Below are 13,646 nucleotides of genomic sequence, written 5' to 3' on the forward strand. Positions count from 1 at the left end.
CATTTGTGAATGTAACTAACTGTTTGCTCATCTTTTGGCAATCGTACTCTATCTGCAGATCTTTCCGCATGCCCCTCAAATTGAAATGACCAAAAGTTGTTCGTGCCAAACAGGAATAACATTTATTTGCTCCGACTTCGTTTTTGGTATCTTATTTGGCTATATTGTTGGCCGACTCCCCTGACATTTCTAATGGCGCATGGCGCACATACACCGCCTGGCCAAGAGAGATTTATTATCGGCTGTCATTGTCGACGGCCAACACACACACCCACGGATATATGTATTTATATGTTTTTGGCCACCAGTAATCATCGCCCTCTCTCCCAGGAGCCGCAAAACATTTGTTATAATCAAAAGTTCTGACTGCGCGATGGCTGCTGCTTTGATTTTTCTAGCCCCGGAAAATCACAACTTCTCAAAGATAGTTTTCCGATTTTCTCCCGAACTCGAGCGCAATTTGTTTGGCTTAAGGTTGACAGTTCAATAAGGCGGAATTCCTCTTTAATATCCATAAATAAGCCGCAGGCAAAAAAGAAACTTGCTACCTGGGGGCGCAGGGTCACTAATTACGCATACGCAACGCTGTCTTAGGGGTTGGAAAAGTTGTCGGAAAAGTTCCTTAACCCTGCGCGCCCTAATGCCATTTCCAATAACTTCTGCTGCAGTTCCCAGCGAGTGAAGGAAAAGTCGAAGAAGATGGCGGAGCGGAGACATTTGCCAAAAATCCTTGCCTCGCCATATATCGTTTTAACATAATTTCTGTGGTAAAATTAACTTTATGAACTGTTGAATGGAACCAGGACGAGACCTAGGAGCTGAGTTAGGAGGCGAACAACCCTCGGAGGCAGTCTGCAAGTAGCTAGCGTGCGTCTCACAACCTGCCACTTAAAACAAATAACAAAGTTTTGCTTAACTTTGCTCTAGCTCCTGGTGCTCGTCCTTTTCCTCCTGTTCCTGCTTCTTGCTCCCCATCATCCCATGTCCTTTTTCCCTCGTTTTATTCAGGCAGCTCTTGGGGGAAATTATGGCCAGACACAAAGCGAAAAGCGTCGTCAACGACGTCGAGCGGCTTTTGTCTTGGGCGGTACGGCATCCAGCAGGAAAATCATCCTCAACAAGGACTCCTCCTGCCCGTCTGACGAGGAAGCGGTATTGCAAAGCAGCAAAGCAGCAAAGCTTCTCCTGATGGCAAAATTACATATGAAAGTGGATTTCATTAAAAAGAAGTTGGCTGCAGTGAAATATGGCGAGTGAAAGACATTTATCCAGTAGGACTTGTCTGTGGCCTAGCAGTGCTGACGCGACTTAGCTAGATGACATTTGAATAAATGTGTTTGGAGATAGAAAACTAACTGAGCTGGCAAACTTTTCGTATATTTAGCAAAAAAATATAGTATTGTTAAAGAAATAAAAATTAATACAAGGCAAAACAAGTTCTCTAAAAATTTAAACTTAAATACTAAACAGTTTCCTATCCAATATCCCCTTTTAAAATCTCTTAAATGGTATAATTTTTCCGTTAAAATATACATAAGTATCTTAAGACCGAACATAATATTTTATTTTTTAACTTTTCAACACTACAGTGGCCAATTTTCCAACCAGCTGCAAAGGCTTATTACCATCCTTAACTCCGTGAACAGGTGATGATGCCATGGCGACAGGCAATAAGGGAATGCAAAATAGTTCGACGTTCTCCAGTTCTCAGAGGCTCAAGCTCCTGGACAGGGAACAAAAGGGATTTCCATCGCAATAAGACGACTTGGAGACGCTCGCTAATTGGCTTTAATGGGACGGGGGAAAATAAATCCGGCAAAGACCATGAAATATCATCAGCCGTAAAGGTGTTGGAAAAATCGTAATGAGACGTTCGAGCCAAACACAATTGGCGGCATTTCGGTTTAGGCCAATTTCCACGGGCAATACAGCGTTATATGCGAATGGCTCTTAACCGCCGAGGAAAGCTCTTTGCGAAAGAGTGAGGGCGTGCATATAAAAACGGCGCCAACTTCATGAATTTTGAATGAAAGTAGAGGGCAGAAACTAACGCCGGAAAATGTGGGAGTTCCCCCCACCACATGCCCACAACCTTCCCGCCAAAACCGACAAAAAAATAAAGAGCAAAACTAAGCACGGGGGCATTTTCCCGCTGACACAAGACATGGAGGAGCCATCGTTTCCAACTTCCGACGACTACTTAGAGACGCCTAAACAGCTTCATTACTTTTATGGGGCTGACGGCGCGCTTCGTTGGCTGCCATTGTCTGTTAGCCAGTTTGGTTGTTTGGCTGTTTGGTTGCCTGCCTCTTTGGCCGTTTGTCTGGCCAGGCGCAAATTTGTTTGTGTAAATTAAATGAAATGACTGTAAAAATGCCAAATAAGCTAATTTGCGGTTAGTTTTTTTCTGCTTCTATACGACGGGGATGCAAAAGACAAGGAAACTGGGTTCTCTCGAGTTTTGAGTTATGGGATCATTTGTTGGGGAACGCTTCATGGTTGTCACAAAAGCACTCTACATTTTTAAGTGATTCATTTTGCTAATCTCTCAAGGATGTTTTCAGCAAAAAAGCCTGACAATTAATTATATACTTTTCACAAAAAATATAACTTTACACAAGCAAAATTAAGTAGAAATTGTAATTTTGAGTTGATGTTAAGAGATAATTCAACTTGACCTTTTAAAGTAAATATTTTCCATTCAAATACTATACATTTTAAGTCATAATTTTACATTTTTTAGATTTAATATCATCATTGGAATTGATGTTAGTTTGATTTTATTTCTAGGGTACTACTTTGAAAGTGTAATGGCCTGACTACCACATATGTATGTACTTTGGTTTCCCATAAGCTTAGAATTATGACACCATTAGTTGGGAGACTGTTTTATGAGTTGCTCCTGCAGACGTTCAATCAGAGGTCTCAAAATGACCAGCCATTGCTCACATTCTTCATACAACATTTATAAGCCTCCAACGAAGTCACTCCAATTTGAGTTCAGTTCGTGCTGGGCTTTTTATGTCCCTCGATGGTTTTGGTTCAGTTCAGTTCAGTTCAGTCGTTGTTGTGGTCACCAGCAGTGTCCGGATGGTCATTTTCCGGACTGGACTCGGCTCCACTATGGTTGCATACCAAATGCAGAAAGTCTTCCGTATCCTCCCACTTTTGCAGCCACTCTGGCTATTTTTCTGCCTGGCCATGAATTTTGCATTAGAGTTTAGTTAAAGTGCAGCTGGTGCGAATCCCAAAGGGGGAGGGATCGGGTGGTGTTTGGTAAGCGTGGAGCTAGCCTTTTTTACACCGCATACGGAATAGATATGGCCAGAATGCAAAGCCACTGTCAGGGCCATTAACTATGTAAAAGGGGTGTGATTTAAAGAGTTTAAAGTCGGCTAAAGGGGTTGATGCGTAAAGTTGCAAAGCTATTGCAAACATACCCAGTAAGACCTAATATTATGAGAAATCAGTAATTAAAACAAACGAAGCAAGTAAAAACAGAAACACTCATTTGTTTGATTGCTCCAAATGACAATGTCTTATTATAATGTCTTAATAGATAACATATGACGCTTTATTGAGCTAATAGCCAAAGTTATGTAGATAGAAAATATATTACTCCAGCGAAAGATTTTCAGTCACTTCAACTAATAAAGTTTCGCGACAGCTGTTGTGTTGAGATGATGTACATAGTTAATCCTTATTCGAAACTAATCCCGAACTTCCCCTCCGAATGAACCCAACTATGTTCGCCCCGAGTTGATCATTAGTTTTCCCGATTGCCCCACGGCATTTACATTTCCCGGGCTTTTCCCTGAATTGATAATGGGGAAGTGTTTCCCTTGAAATAAACTCCAAGTGAGCGACAACAGCTGCGACAGAGTCCTGTTGGCTCCTTCAAATGAATTATAGCAACAACAAACTTTTGCATTATTTTATGAAAATTTTGTTAAACAAATTTGTTGCCCGCTTGCCAGCCATGGAGTTTGTATTTGTGTTCGGCTGTTTTGCTTAAATGTAAGCAAAATCGGAGGGCACAAGTAACTCCACCCGTTTTCCCTCTGCGTGCCTGTGTTGGTAAGTTGTTCAGTTTGTGTCACCCGGACACACCTGAGAGTCCTGGCGAAGGATGGGCCGAGGGATAGGATATACTCGCACAGCAAATATCTGGCGCACATCGTGTCTTCCCGCCCCTCAGCCCACAACTCGTCCTCGCCCTGTAAGTATGGTATTATAACTTTTTCACGGCATAATTTATGCGCACTTTATGCAAATTTTTTCTATAAACCAACCAACACTGATGCACAGTGGAAAATAAAAGTATTTGAGATTTAAGAAAAATTCTATATTATTATACATTTTCGTATGTCGAGTTGTAGATATTCAGCATGACTTGTGTTCAATGCACTTTAGATACTAGATATTTTTTGTTGACTTCAGTAACTTAAGCTGGATTTCTCGCAGTGTAAAAAGCATGTGTGCCCTGGATGAGTGCGTTGTTTTTGAAATGTAAACTGTAAGCGGGCTTTGCTTTTAAAAAACAGATATTCAACATGGCGTTGAGTTGGCAAGGAGGTGGATAGAAGAGCGCTTCGTAAACGCCAGTAATTATACATTTTTGCAAACTTCCCGCTGCCAGGTTCGACTTTTTGGCCCACCAATCCCGGCCAGGCGCTTGTTTTTAATGAAAAAAGTTGCCACAACTGGGGCTCTGTGGCCGGGCAAGTTCTAATTGATTTTTAGATTGATATGCAAAGCAGCGGAGTCGAGCGGGCAGAGCCTTCTTCTCGTATCCCATTTGAATTTTCCGTTGACGGAAAGTTTTGTGGCATCATTCCGAAACTCGGAAAATGCCACCATAGGCATATTAAATTTCAATTAAAATGCCAAAACGAAATGCTAATGGCCAGTTGATATGCAACTAATTTGCAATTTTATTTTATGATCAGGCTGTGGACAACTGCTTTCATTCCAGCTATAATTTATCAATTTGCTTATCGTTTGGCGACCATTCGAGCCGATGGGAATTTCGTCCGGATAATTTACTTATTGCATTTTAGAGATTTTTTGCACATTTTATAATATGCTTTCATGTTATGTTAATAGCAGAGTGAGAGCACGAATTGATTAGATCATTTATTTAACTGGATAAAAGCATTTAGTACTGCTTACTTTAAAAAATTTAAAAAAGACTTTGATAAGGTGTTCTACAGTTACAGTGTAACGGCTTACTATCCAAGATGTGTAATTAAATTAATTTCAAAAGTTTAGAGATACACACCAGTATTTTTTCAATACATCTGGTAAATTAAACTTCCAAGAAAATGTTATACTCTATTGCCACTTCCATTACTTTTTTCCCTTTTTATTTAACCATCACCGTGTACAATGGCCCATTTGAAATCATTGGAAGAGCTCCACTTTCGGGTTTAGTGAATCCAAATCCTCGCACCTAAGAACCCCCCTCAAATGCTCCTTCACCTTGGGATCCTTAATTGAATTCGTGTAATTCGTCCGGCAAGTCTGCTTTTCGCTTTTCCGCTTTTCCTTTCCTTATCCTTGTCTAGCGCTTTTCGTTTAATGAGGACTGACAGGCGACAAGCGTAATTAAATTTTATTTTACTCTTACATGCAAATTCTATGGGAGTTCTTTTTTTTTAGTCACGTCGCTTTGTCTTCTGCCCGGGCTTGATTTGATTTTCCGGGGTGGTATTATCTTAGTCAATCTCCATTTTGGGGTAGACTTGGGTGTAATTTATGATATGAGCTGACCAGCGGGTGGTGCGAAAGTGTGGCGCGCAATTGCCCAACTTAAGTTTTCACCACCCAAGTTACTCCAAATTGAATTTGGCGCACAAAAGCCTATTGATTTCAACCCCCACATCAAGTATACGCCGTGTGTGCGACATCTTTGAGCTGTCTGTTGCTGACTATGATGGAAATGCAAGTCTGTCGCTGACAATGACATATTAGACTCATTTACACATTTTATGCACACAGATACGCCTCTGGTCCCAATCTGTGGAACATTTTTTATTCAGCTCCTGACTAAAGCAATTTGTATGCAAAATAGTCGTAAACAATTTCACATTCTGCCCGGCATGGAGGAAAAATAAGTCAAGTGCATTGACGAGTGACTTCTAACGACAGCCCTTTGCTGATAAAGTGCAATGCACATAGCTCAAATGCTCAGGAAGTAGGTCACTCTCTATCGTTATTTTAAACTGTGCATTGTATTTAACTATAAATTCAATTAAAAGTGCATAAATCCTTAAATTTTATTTAATTTTGACTTGAAAATTATGAATGATTGGAGTCATGTCTTTAAAATATTTAATAATGGTCTCAAATTGCTAACTTCTTTTTTGTGAGTTAATTTTTTTTCGCAGTATCTATCCTAGTCTCAATTGACATAGAAATCCGTTTGCATTTCTCTTTCAACGGATTCATCAGTACACAACATACTTAGTTAGTTTGCAGCCACAAGAAAGAGACAGACACAAGTGGCAGTGAAAGAGATGGAGTTCTGGGTGAGTGCGCTAAACAAGTCGGCAAATTCTTTTAATTAGCTCATTGCCTTTTATAGGCCAAAGCGACTGCATTTGCTTAGATCTCGAGTGGGCGGTCAAAGGCTAAAAGGGGGCGGGGCAGCGGATTGTAAAGAAAATACTATTTGTTTGAGCTGCTTTAATTAGTTAAGTCGGGACAGCTTGAGCCGCTTGAACGGCTTTATAAAGTGTACTCTATAATGGAGGCTTCTGAACAAGAGGCTTAGTTGATAAATATCTAAGCATGATCGTAAATGAATTAACTGCTAAAACATACTTAAAATAAAAATGTATGTGGGAATTGGTTCGATACTTCTACATTGCAGCTCCGATTAAAATGCAACCCTAGACAAGAGCAAGCTATCAATAGAAAGGGAGCGAGGGTAGAATGAAGTCGAGTGAAGTTGTTGCCAAGAGCGGTTGTTCCTAAATCTAAATAATAAATTGCGTCATAAGTCTAAATAATTAAATGTGAAGTCTTGAAGAACATAAATGATTTGTTACACTTATAAGCTCTATTACCTTTTTGAATAAAACTATATAAACAAAGAACTACATGTATGATTCAGCAATCTAGTTTTGGCAGTGAATACCCAATTCGACTTGAATATTATCCACTTCCCGTTAACTAATTACATTCTCAACTGACTATGCCATTTAGTTAAAGCTGACGCCATCGACGACGAGATTGATTTGCTCTCAACGCGCCAATAAATATTCATCAAGAAGGCGAAACTGTGTCGCACTGCAGTTGCCCCATATGCTCTATATATATATATATACATAAATATATATATATGTACATATATATCATTCAGCTCTATAAATATTCAACCCCTAGATCCATTATCAATCATTGGACTATCTGAAGTCTGCTAGTCAGCAGTAAATTGTCAAGTACATAATACTTATAATTTATTTTGCATATAAAAAAAGCGAAATAAAAAATTCAAATTGCATATGAGCTGCTGATACCGCACCCCCTCCTCCCACCCACCACTTCTTTTGTACAAAAAGCGAGGCCCCCGCCCCCACTCCCCTCGCAATCGCACTTAGTTAGATTTATGGCAAAGTCAGTCGAGCAATTTGCGTGGGTAAACATGCACTAAAACTCAATTTAGAGGCGGATACAAGTACTGTTTTATATATCTATCTATACTGCGAGCATGTATCTGGCGTATGTATCTATGCACAGTTCTTGCAAATTGTATGCTGACACAGCATTGAGGCAGGCGCCCAATTTAATGCGATTTAAGCAAGAGCAGCGCAAATTGAGCGAGCCACTTGAATGAATGAATGAATGATGGACCCAGTGCATGGGTGACTTCTCGAACAATACAGCAATATGCTCCTTGTTTTGACAACGGACTGTTTGATACCCTCTAAAATGGAGTTACCCAAAAATCCTAAATACAATTAGCTTAGAAATAGATAGGATTATTTTTTATAGCTCATAAGTTTGTATATCCCACTAGATTGGCACATAAAAGCGAAGTAGTCTGTGGCATCCTTTTTACCCTACATAAACCACAAGTTACTGCTGCCAAGTGGCAATGATAACGATTTAAGGCTGGCGAAGTCTTGCCAATCTTATTTTGGGCCTGCCTCACATTATTAAATTACAAACACTCACGAATCTGGTGTCTACTAGCTGTCTCTTTCGCGCACCAAACACCTCTCTCTTCTCTTTTAAGGAGCACTCCCTGTCGCCTCCACCAATTAATCCCAACTGGATTTGGCATAAAGATAAAATGACGACCAGCAACCAGCACAGTGAAGCTCTCGACTCGACTGTCGCTTCTGCTGCTCGAGGGCAATATTCCAGTCCCCAGCCAACAACCATCAAGCGCCCCTCGCTTTTCCCCCACCCACAGATTTCCTCGCTTGACAATTTTCCAGCGCGTGGCGGAGCGGTTTTTCCTCCCAACCCAACCCAACCCGCCACTTGATACAAGCAGATAAGTCATTTTTATGTGACACTTTGCCTTAAATATTTCACATTTTTTGTGACCATTTCTGTTGGTTTTTTTTCTTCTTTTTTGTTGGGCGCCATTATGTAACTAAGCCCCCATCGCTCCATCTCCCCATAGATGTTTGGGCAATGACACTATTGTGTATTATAATGGATACTGCGCCTTTAATGGCTGACGATTCTAAGGCACTGATATGCCCAAGATGGCCCCCAATGACCTTCACAGCCAGGGGCGAGAAGGGGATTGACACCCCGAAAAGCTGAATTTTGTCAAAGGAAACCTGAAATGGAAGTGAAGTAATATCCTAGTTGCCCCACTGTGTCAACGTTAGTTTGCGATAATCTTGAGCTTTGCTGCTAATGCAGTAGTTCCGAAGTATGTAGGTCACTCTGAGCAGGTGAATCAAACCAAGTCACCTTAATCCCTGGGATTTCGGATCTAGTGCGATGTTAAATGATGAAAATGGGTTCAGGATTTGAATGTCCAATGACGTGTGTCCGTAGTTAAATTACGGGCTTAGCTGAGCTGCTTTATGTGATTATTTATGCCAAAGATTGTGTCACAATGGCTCTTTGGGCCTAAATATACTTAGATACACTTAATACTTAAATAAGCTTAATATTTTCTGGTCTAATAAATATAATCTTCTGCCATCAATTGATACATTAAATCTAGATTTAAAAATCAATTTCATTCAATCTCTTCTTCCCATAACCTTGAATATCACAAATTAATTCAATACCGGCATTCAATTCCCCTCATAAATTCCCAAACCTACTTTGACAACTCTTTTTATGGCGTTAATAATACCAAAACCCCCGTTGCTTTAAACAACGAGCGTTTCCATTTCAAGTTAATAATACCTCGAATCGAGAGAGAAAAAAGCCTCTTAAGAAATTATCGACAATATTTTGCCCACGCAAATGAGAATTTCGAACGAGGCATGACAAACTTGAGCCGCTGTCAATTGATCTGCCTCGAATCGGTGAAATCCCCACCGTATTTTCCGAGCAGACTCAGCCCATTGTAACTGGAGACCGCTGTTGAGAAGGCGTTGAAATTGAAATTGTAGAACGACGAGGTCACCTCCTCGCCCCAGCTGAACGAATGACAACCATCCCACCTGGCCAAAACAAAGACGTGAGCGGTACGCAGAGCTGGGGCTTAATGCCAAAGTCCCCAACTCATGGTAATGTAAACACGGCCCGAAAGGTGTTTATGTGTGTGTGTGTGTACATAATGCGTAAAAATAATAACGCAATAATAACAGAAGAGCATAATTTGTGTTGACTCTTTCAATTTCTGAATTGTCCAATCAAAATTTTGTGGTCCGAAAGGGGATCTCGAGTGTCGCCGTGTTCGGGGCTTATAATTAAGCCAAAGCTGTTGAAATGTGCCCACACCATCCACTCTCGATTCAATTAAATTTTCCAGCCGGCCACAAAATAAATGACTTTATTTTCCCCAATTTCGGTTTAGGTGCGAACGCCACAAAAAGCTAAAATAAAAAACCAGTCGGCCAACTGCACAGCCAACTTTGGCCAGAACGTGTCGGGTCTATTAAAACGCAAACAAGTCGCAAAAATTGCCCAAATCCATCGCCGGCCTGCAATCAAATGTGCAAACTGTGGCAAGTGGCAAACGATCTGGTGACAAATGAGATGGACTGGCCCACTATTTTGGCGCTGATGACCCACTTGCTCCGCGTTTGGTCACGCCACTTGGCCAAGGAAACACTTCCAGTTGTAAGCGTGTCTCCCGCATCGCTGTTTCTGAGATGGATGGATATCTGGATGGTGGAGTGGGTATCTGCGAGATACATTTGGCGTGGAATATTGCCTCATAACAGACAACAACTACGAAATACAGTGTAAGAACGATTGAACTTAATATGACTTCAACAGGCCAAATAGTCTTATATAATAACTTTATAGAATGGCTTCGCTTTCGAAATAACATTTGAAAAATCTATAAAAAGACAATTGTTATTATATTTTAAAGATTGTAGAAAAGGAAGTTTTCTTGATTATTTATTATTAATATTACATGCAGACTACGAATAATCTACCTTATTTCTAGGCTTGCAAGACTTCTGGTTATATATTTCTCTCTGAAAATTAGTTAATATATTACTTAAACTAAAGCACTTCAACTTAATTGCTGTAACCAGCATTCTACACAAAGAAATAAAATAAGATTGTTTTTGTCGAGAGCTCACAAACTTGTTTTAACAATCTGCAGTTTATTTCTCTCTCGGTCTCTGGCACTTGTGAACAGCTTTTGAAATATCTTTAATTACATATTGTTATTGTTTTTATTAAATTTGCATTTTGTTGTCGTTGGCCAAGCTGAAGTGTCTCGGTGACAGGCCACTTGAAAAATGGAAAACACATTTTGCTTATTTTACATATGCAAATACATTTCCAACGCCCTTCATCGTGCTTTTCCAAAAAACTCAAGCTCGGTTATTATGGCTCTCTGCTATCATATTTTGCCTTTTAAATTTTAATTGCATTTGTTGTTGTTTGCCCAACGCTTTTGGATTTTTAACAACATAATAAATAAATAAATCCCCAAGCAATGTGCACGTCACATGCACTCGACCGAAGTGAAATTTATGCATATTTTCCGCAAACACCACTTGCAACGTGCAACAAAAATTGTCAGGCTTTTAAGCCCTGAACAAAGCCAGCCCGATTAAGGGCCTGTTAATCAAACTAATTTGGGCGGCTGCTGTCGCTTCTATTGCCTATTATGCTAATCACATTAGTGACCGCAGCAGGGAGCAGGGAGCTTCTATCGGCTGACGGACATGCCTGTCATTTTCATAATTGGCCAAAAAACCAACGCAGAACCGCACAACTATTAGCCGGCCTCCAAATTTCGCACACTGATGGACAAACTGACGCTCTGTCACTCGTGAAAACGGTGGCAATATTCGCGATTTTCAACTTTGTAAAACAAAGTGCAGGCGAACCAAACAAAACTTAATGAACCCAGCCACTTAAAAAAATCAATTAATTAATTTATGACCAAGTTAATTTGATGTGCGTAAGAAGTACTTTCATTCTAGAATCTTTGCCAACACTACGCATTACCATTTAAAAAAAATAGTTAAATATCTATTGTAAAAAAAAGTATAATGTATAAAGTTATGAATGTTTTACATTTGTTTATTTTTCAAAAAATACTTTTATAACCTATTCAGATTTTCTGTACCACTGGAGCTGCGATGTAAAATCCAATGTCCCCGTTTACCCAAGATACTCATGGTCGTTCGTATCTCTGGTTCGTTACCAAAAATTGCCCCGTTATTAAAATTTAACGCAGCAAAAGCGTAAAATTGCCACATTTATGTCCTGCAATGTCCTTCCCCCCGCGCCCGCTCCTCACCATCATCCTCAACTGCTGTTGTGCGTACATTAAAAGTTTTAAAATATACACAAATTGACTTTTGATGTTTCGCGGTTGATTTTCCGTACGTTTTTGTTGCTGCTGCTGCAATGTTATAAATGGTGCGTAAAAAGTTTATTAAATTTTAAAGTTTCCCCTCGAAGTGTGAGTGTGTGTAAGTGGAATTTCCATAAAATAATTTTTCAATTATGCAGCCAGTTACGAGAGGAGACAAACGCTTTATATTTCAACTGGTTTGCCACTTGGCAACGGCTGTTTGAACACTCCCCTTCGGACACATGAACTTAGACGGTATGAGATTGCCAGGAAAAGTTACTAAAAGGTAAGTATATGATCCAAAGATCCAGGAATACCCTAAAAAAAATAAGTATTTGCTTAATTAAATTAGAATATTTATTTAAAGAAAATAGAAAGGAAACGACTTGCTTGAGATACATTTCAAGAAACTTGTTTTTAAGCAAACTCAACGATAGATAAGTTTTATTATTATAAAATTTGTATATTTAAAATAATTGTAAAAGGCTTAAATGGAAACTAACAAAATTATATTAATAATAATAATCTATAAAAATTTGTTTTTACACTCGTGACAAATAAATATTTAAAAGCGTAGCCGAATAGTATTGTCAATGGTATGCCTTTAAAGCCAACTTAAATGCCCATTTGAAAGGGTATAAAACGGAGATGGAGATGGCGTCGTATAATGAAGTTTTAAATGAAGTGCGACAACAAACCGAGCAGCAGCAACAGCCGCCACACAAACATTCAAACATCCAAACAACCGAACAACCAAGGGAGTCGCACACTAGCCGTGCTGAAACAACAACTGCGGCGCGACATTTTGTGGCAATAACGTTGATGATGGTGCCGCCAAAACTGAGGGGCGGCTTGGGCAAGGGGGCGTGGCGCAGCCAAACACACACATGGGGCAACATGGCAACCTCCGACTGACTATTGCAATAATTTGGCAGCAAGTGTCGCCCCGCAGAGCGAATAAACCAACTCAGAGCTCCAACTGCATATTCCTCTGCGAATTTTTCTCTGCCCAGATCTTTTTCCATTTTTTTTTTTTTTTCTGATTTTTTGGAATTGCCAAAAGCCTGCTCCAAGTTGATGGTGTTAGTGGGGTCCTTCTGTGCCGAGTTCGGTGTTCAACAAGCTGTCAACGTTGCTACTTCATATTGTGCTGCTACCGACTGTGCCTCCTTCGTTTTGGCCAAAAGGGAAATTGTATTACGGCTGCTGACAGACCAGCCGGCTACTCAACTGCTTCTAGGACCCTCCAGCTAGGAAAAGGATACGTAGAATTTTGAAATGCTCAAAGATTTATTCGTTTTCAAGTCAGGGTAAGCAGCAGTCATTTAAAGCCATTTTATTAAACAAAACTAACTTGGAGAATATATATATAATTCAAAAAATTCTTTTGAAATCCTAAGAATGAAGGATTCTAAAACATTTTGAAGTAAATATTCAATTTTACTATTTTCTGAAAGTAATACTACTCCTCTACTATTACCGCTTTCATAATTCGAATACCTTTTGGTTTGTCTACGATTACTGCCCACATTTGTATACCCTAGCAGAGGGTATTACAATTTGTAACACTTGTCGCATGTCATCGGAGTGCTTTATACTTTATGCTTTCATTGCACTTCCCTTCTGGGGACTTCGAGCCAGCTGCTGTTGTTAATTGTGAATATCAATCAGAGGC

At 39.8% G+C, this 13,646-nt stretch overlaps 1 long non-coding RNA gene across 1 annotated transcript in view; it reads right to left on the bottom strand.

Annotated features, from left to right (window-relative positions):
* Nucleotides 1-13,646, bottom strand: part of LOC117138948 — a 62,537-nt gene that overhangs the window by 38,990 nt on the left and 9,901 nt on the right. The window lies entirely within an intron of this gene.

This window comes from Drosophila mauritiana, chromosome 3L, assembly GCF_004382145.1.
Source record: "Drosophila mauritiana strain mau12 chromosome 3L, ASM438214v1, whole genome shotgun sequence".
In the NCBI taxonomy this organism is placed as follows: Eukaryota; Metazoa; Arthropoda; class Insecta; order Diptera; family Drosophilidae; genus Drosophila; species Drosophila mauritiana.